Here is a 7840-nt window from a genome sequence, read left to right as displayed (position 1 = left end):
AAGCTGTTTTGACAAGGGCCAAAATGGAAAGGTAGAGGTGTTGGAAACTTGTGTCCGATTCTGTCACCTTCTATATACTTGGGAAACAGGAAGGCAGGCCACATTGCCTGTTCAGGGAGTTTGCTACTGAGTTCATCACTGTCATCTTACATTCTGCGCACCGCCCCTCACCCCCCGAACAGTAACACCAAGGGCGCATTGGGAGAGCTGTACAGTACCATCAGTTCTCTACAAAACAAGCATCCGGATGGTCTCTTCATAACTGCAGGAGACTTCAACCGTTTTATTTATTGTGTTTCTTTTTTTTTATTGTGTTCTTTATGCACATTGCTTTTTTATGCTGCATCAGACCCAGAATAACAATCATTTCATTCTCCTTTGCACCTGTGTACTGTAGAAATGGCAATAAACAACATTGAACCTTGAACCTTGAATTGCCCACAGCATTAACTTGATACGCTTTCATGAAACTGTCCCTCTCTTTCTTTACCTTTGAATTATTAATTGTATCTTTTTCTTCCAGGTTCTGGATAATGGTGGTGAGAAAGTTGCCAGGGGGCATGAAGGTTTAAATAAAAAGGCATTATGGAATATAATAAAGCCTATGGTTGCATCATCACTGTGTTTGGGTATTACTAAACAAACACATTTATCACCAGCAGGCTTGAAGCCAAAAATGTACCTATATAGACAATATATATAGACATACCTCAAAAAAGGAATAAATCCAATGTTTAAAAGCAGTGTTATGTGATAAGTTCAGTTTTTGAACACTGTGAACAGCTTTGGCCTCAAAAGCTGCCAGGTGAACATTTTTTCAAAGTGCTTGTTATAAAGAATTTTTGCTGATAAACCATGAGATATACTATATTTCACACATAGAAAAAAATCATTCAATATATTAGTTAGGCAGACATTCTCAATATTCCATTCTAACCCAGTGAGAATCGGCGAACACCTATCTAAGTCCTCACCTTATCTCCTGGCAGGTACCTTCAATCAGAAACTCTTAACAGCCAGAGGGGGTATTTCTGACTGACATATCCTTTCTATTGACAGGAAAATAAAACTAACTGTAAAACACCCACCATACACTACATTGAGATTAATTAATTCAGTGCACGATAAAACACTGATAATTTGCTATCTGACTATTCTGATATCCCAGTGGATTGAAATGTGGTTCACAGGTGACATTTCCTGTGTTCCTCTAAAATATGTTGTAGCCTGATTTCAATGCTCCCTTTAAACTTACTGGGTTCACCGGAAAATGCATTACCTCTTTTATTATTCAAATATATTATCTAAAAAATACTGAATTTAAAGAGTGTTTGGGCAATAATAGGAATAATATTCAATAGTCTGCTAGTCCCGCACCACCAAATCCCAAGTGACAGATTATCAGAGTTTTATATATTACTACTCATCTTCAAACGATGCATAAAATATAACAAAGAATTATGTTGAGAATTAAGAGTCCAAGCCAAAGCGATGTGAAAGAATACATTGTCTTTGAATTATAATAAGAAAGCAAAACAGCATTAAATCATGCTGTATTGAAGGGTATCATTAACTCAAAGCATCCATTCCAAATTTCTATCAACTTGTTAATTTATTCTGCTCATGACTATGTTATAAAACTCAAAAGACCAAACTTCCCATAAAATGCAAAGCACAATTAAATAAGACATGTAGCTGCTTCTTTGAAGTTGACCAACATATAGTATGTGCCCTGGATTCACTTTACTTGAGACACTGTTACAATTACATACTGCAGCCCTTCCCCATTTCTTTTCTTCTACGGTACATGTATGACACTCTCACCATCATAGCTGTACACATGAGGGCTGAGAGAGGATGCTAACTGCAAGCTTTGTGGTCTGTAGGGTTCACTGGCACACATACAGTCAGGATGCAAAACAGCTTTAACACAAGGATGGTATAGATGGCATCACAAGGTCCTGCTGTCCCTTGCTGACAACTGGAGCAGACGAGGTGTATAAAGAGACCAGCTGGCAGAGAGGCAAACAGGGCAGTCATTTTCATCAAGAAGAGGGCCATGCCAGTCATATCAACGAGGCCTAAATCCAATCTGCTGCAAATTGCCAAATCATGTGTGATGAGGGTCAATGTGGGGAGGAATCTGCAGTTCCTGGAGGTGGTGCAACCCACACTTCAACCAGATATCATACTGTGGTCCACCAAAGACAAGAAAATCATCCTGATGGAGCTCACAGTACCATGAGATGAAGGATGTGAGGAGGCTCATGGGTCGAAGGCCCTGAAATACCAGTGCTTAGTCCAGGAGTGCAGGAAGAAAGGATGGCAGATGTGGCTATTCCCAGTGGAGATCGGTTGTAGAGGGTTCCCAGCAAGATTGGCATGGAGGTTGCTGTCTGAGCCGGGCTTTGATGAAAAAAGCGAGCCAAGCAGCTCGCAGGATGGGGGAGGAAGCAGAGAGAGCCTCTTGCTGGATATGGAGCAGTTCAGAGGAGTTGAGCTGGAAGTCAGGAGCAGATGGGCAGTGACTTGGCCACCACTGCTGACCAGCCAACTGGAGAATGTAGTGGTTAAGGGTTGAAACACTCTCTGAAGGTTGGGAACCACCTGACGACATCTGCTCCTGGCCAGAGGCTATGGTTATGTCATCAGGTAACGGAAGAGAGCACCCCGGTGTATGATGCAAGCAAACTCAAATTCAATCTTTCCTGTGAGAATGTTTAAAAATTTAGAATAGCATTACAGTAGCAGAACTAATAAAGCCACTGCCTCACAGGACCAGAGACACAAGTTCAATCCTGACCTCAAGTGCCTTGTGCCCTGTGACTATACGAGTTTCCTTTGGTGCTCTATTTTTTTCCTACATACCAGAAGTAGGCAAGCTGATAGGTTAACTGGATAGTGTAATTTGCCATTAAAGTGTAAGATCTAGGGAGAATTAATGATACTGTAGAGAAAATAAAGGAAGGCATTAATGTAAGTTTAATAAACATTCAGTGGCGACTTTATTGGTTACACCTATACCCCTCTTTTTAATGTAAATATCTCATCAGCCAATCATGTGGCAGTAACTCAATGCATAAAAGCAGGCAGGCATGGTCAAGAGGTTCATTTGTTGTTCAGATCAAATATCAGAATGGGGAAGAAATGTGATCTAGGTACTTTGACTGTGTAATAATTGTTGGTGCCAGATGGGGTGGTTTGCGTATCGCAGAAACTGCTGATCTCCTTGGATATTCATGCACAACAGTCTCTAGAGTTTACAGAGAATGGTGCAAAAAACAAAAAAAATCTGGCGAGTGGCAGTTCTGTGCGCGAAAATGCCTTATTAATGAGAGAGGTCAGAGGAGAATGGCCAGACTGGTTCAAGCTGACAGGAAGGCAACTCAAATAACCTCTCATTACAAGAGCATCTCTGAATGCATAACGTGTTGAAACTTGAAGCAAATGGGCTACATGCAGGAGAAGACCAGGAACATACACTCAGTGGTCACTTTATTAGGTACAGGAGGAATCTAATAAAGTGGCCTCGGAGTGCAAATGGGTGGTTGCTGGTCAGCACAGAGGGCTGATGGGCCTAGCTCTGTGCTGTATCTTCTCCAACAACTATGAGCTCCTTGAAGCGAAGATGATCATAAACAATTGTAATGAGCTGTGAAGTTATTCAACCATAAAATATAATTGACATAAAATTAAGTTTTGGCAGAGTCTGGTTTTCTTTATTCAATAATGTGGGTTGAGAACATTAGAGAATATATTATGCATATTAGACTACTACTTATTTTTAGAAGGAGTTACTTTCAAGCATTAAATTAATCATAGCGTAGGCATTTTCTGCCCAGTGAGGAAGGAAACAGTGCTAGATCTTGTTCTGAGTGATTGACATGGGGCAACTGAGATATTTTTCATTCAAGGAGTCTAGGAGTCTTCATTCAAGTCTAGGAATAACTGTGCATAGTTCCCTGAAAGTGGAGTCTCATGTAGATAGGGTGGTGAAGAGGGCTTTTGGAACGCTGGCCTTCATAAATCAAAGCATTGAGTACAGAAGTTGGGATGTAATGCTAAAGTTGTACAAGGCATTGGTAAGGCCAAATTTGGAATATTGTGTGCAGTTCTGGTCACCGAATTATAGGAAAGATATCAATAAATTAGAGAGAGTGCAGAGACGATTTACTAGGATGTTACCTGGGTTTCAGCAATTAAGTTACAGAGAAAGGTTGAACAAGTTAGGTCTCTATTCATTGGAGCGTAGAAGGTTGAGGGGGGATTTGATCGAGGTATTTAAAATTTTGAGAGGGATAGATAGAGTTGACGTGAACAGGCTGTTTCCATTGAGAGTAGGGGAGATTCAAACTAGAGGACATGATTTGAGAGTTAGGGGGCAGAAGTTTAAGGGAAACACGAGGGGGTATTTCTTTACTCAAAGAGTGATAGCTGTGTGGAATGAGCTTCCTGTAGAAGTAGTAGAGGCCAGTTCAGTTGTGTCATTTAAGGTAAAATTGGATAGGTATATGGACAGGAAAGGAGTGGAGGGTTATGGGCTGAGTGCGGGTAGGTGGGACTAGGTGAGATTAAGGGTTTGGCACGGACTAGGAGGGCCAAGATGGCCTGTTTCCGTGCTGTGATTGTTATATGGTTATAAGGAGCGTAGAGGTCAAATGTTCAGGAGTGGAATGTGGAAAAGGGTAAGTAATATTCAAGCGTACTCTTAACTGAAGGAAGGCTGACCTTAGTAAGCTAAGGAGGGCTAGGGCCATGGCTGACTGGAATCAAAAATTGGTAGGCAAAACAGTATACGTGAAATGCAAGCAGTATATAGAATAGAAGAGGATTTGCACACAGAGTAGGCACATTATCACAAGGAGAGGGAAGATGTCTGACGTTGGAATTTCCTGGATCTTGGAAATTCTAGAGCATTCTAATGAGTGCACTGGAAAATTGTAACAGCAGCATGCCAATAAAGGGTTTTATCATGAGCCTACCATTGCAAATGGGCTTTATTTCCTGAGTATGCTTACAACGCTTTTGAATTATTCAGTTAAAGTTCCCTTGTGTTCACTTTATTGATTTTCATAATGGTTGGCATTCTATTGTGAATGACACAATCTGTTCAATAGCAATGTCAAGAAAGAAACATTTGGAAGTTGTGCTAATAAATACTGTGGTAACAAAATCACACGTTACTTACTGTACAGGAGGTCACTCTGCCCACTATGTTCATATGCCTCTGACTAAAATCAGTTCAGCTGGTCCCACTATCCCTTCTCCCATAAATCTGCATTTTTTTTAATCTTTCAAGTACTTATCAACTTCCCTTTTTGAATACCACAACTGAATCTGCATCCATTACATTCCCCATTGATGCACTCAGATCCTACTTCACGATACATTAAAATATGTTTTCTGTTATGAGTTATTTGGGAGAAAATTAAAAGTCAAATTCTGTAAAGGGTTAATGGGAAAATCATTACTTTAGTTTTTGGTATAATACACTGAGCATTCTAAAGATAGCACAGTAGAGAAACCAATAATAATTGATTCCAGGTAGACTCTGTTCTCATCTTTTCCATTTATCATTCTTCTGTTCTTCCATTCCTTTCTCGCTCCATTTCTTTAAAATGTCTTACAAATGGGGAAAAAACTTCTGTTCCACATCAAGTCAACCTAACTTCCCTCAGTTTTGAACAAGGATCATTGACTCACAACTTTAACTGGTTCCTCACTCATTGATGCCCCTTGACTGACTGAGTTTTCCAATAATTTTCTTTAATTTTCAGATTCTAGTATATGCAGCTTTATTTTCCATAACAACTGACTGAAGCTATCAAACACATAACAAGCAGCAAGGTAATATGATAGTGATTATGTACTAGGAGTAAACCACCAAATAACAGGCTACATTTAATGTATCTTCAGTTAATTAATTTAATTACTAGGTACTTGGAAAATAATAACGTCTTCAATTTATTGCAGCAAAGGTTATGAATTCCATAATTATATTAACGCTATCAGTTTGTTTACAATCATGAAGTTATATAATGCAGGCCTTGCTATATTTACACTTGTCATGCTTAAGCTTTGTTTGTAGGTATTTTATTGCTTTGCCTAACATACCTTAGCAATGAAAATAATAGTGTAATAGATATGGCATTGAGTAAGAAAGCTAATCAAATTAACATTATTACAACATTACATGACAATTCCTTCCCTGCAGGAAAGCACAAAAGGTTGCCTACATACTCTTCTAAGTTACTGGGTATCTTTGCAGCAACAGGATACGGGGTAGTGAAACCAAATAAAAAAACAAAATTAAGCACTGGGTGTCACATTTGCATGGAATAACCAAGTGATTAATTGCAAGAGAATACAACCAAAAAGAGTGATAAATCAGGGTTCTGTTTCCACCCTAAATTTAACACATATATTGCAAAATGAAAAATCCAAGAAGGAGGCCCAGTCCATCACAGGAAAAGCCCTCCCCACCATTGAGCTGTGCTGACATAAGAAATCAGCATCCATCGTCAAGGTCTGCCACAATCCAGGCCATGCTCTCTTCCCACTGCTGCCACGGGAAAGGAGCTGCAGGACCCTTAGGTCCCACACCACCAGGTTTTGGAACTGTTACTACTCTTCAACCATCTGGCTCCTGAACCAGCGTGGATAACTTAGTGCACCTCAACACTGAACCGATTCCACAACCTATGGCCTCGCTTTCAAGAAGTCTACAAATCATGTTCTCAGTATTATTTTTTTTATTTACACCATTTTTCTTCTTTTGCACATTAGTTGATTGTCAGTCTTTGTCTGCAGTTTTTCATTAATTCCATTGTCTTTCATTCATAAACTGTGAATGCCTGCAAGAAAGTGAATCTCAGTGGTACATGGTGGCATATATATACTTTGATAATAAATGTAGTTTGATATTGAACTTTGAAATCAGACCCAAACAGCAAGTACTGAAAAAGCTTAAAATCAAAAATAATGCAGAAATTACAAAAAGCTTAAATTACTTAAAATGTTTATTAGGATAGAGATCATTCATGAGAAAAGGCATAGAGTTGATAACCTTGCATCAGAACTACTTGATATTGGTGTTGACCTCTCTAAAGACATTACATGGCCTACTGTGTACTGCCAGTAATTTTATTGAAGATTGCTTAGATAAGTCATAGAGCCACAAGCACAGCCGAAATGGTCCATGCTGACTGAGACTCCCATCTAAGTTAGGCCCATTTGCCCACATTTGGTCCATAGCCCTCTAAACCTTTCTCATCCATGTACTTGTTTGTGATGTCAGTATTTGTCTGTAGTTTTTCATTGATTCAACTGTATTTCTTTGCTCTATTGTGAATGCCTGCAAGAAAGTGAATCTCAGGGTAGTATATGGTGACATACACATACATTGATAATAAATTTACTCTAAACTTTGAACTTTATCCATGTACTTGTCCAAGCACCTCTTAAATGTTGCTTCGGTACGTGCACATTACATTCAAAATATACTTGAAAAAAGTAATTTCCAAGTTACCTAAAGGATAAAAGAATAGAGCAGATTTATTGGTTTAAAAATAAATTATTATCACAGTATAATAGAACAGAATAGACATTGGAGAGAGGAGAAGACAGTTTGGTATCTTTCTCAGTATTTCTGTGTTGATTTATGATATCACTACACTGCAGGTGTCCAGAGAGAGGCTTGTGTTTGTGTTCTTTCAATAATTCTTTTCAGCTTCCTATCTATTTGGAAAGTTTAGCAAGGGTTCCTCACAACATACAGTGTCAGTCACTTTTTGCCCAATTTTGGTTCATCATGAGTTAAATATTTTGTGCTGAAGGCACC

This window comes from Hypanus sabinus, chromosome X1 (assembly GCF_030144855.1).
Source record: "Hypanus sabinus isolate sHypSab1 chromosome X1, sHypSab1.hap1, whole genome shotgun sequence".
NCBI classification, from domain to species: domain Eukaryota; kingdom Metazoa; phylum Chordata; class Chondrichthyes; order Myliobatiformes; family Dasyatidae; genus Hypanus; species Hypanus sabinus.
The sequence above is the reverse complement of the archived record's forward strand: the minus strand, read 5'-3'. Positions refer to the sequence as shown.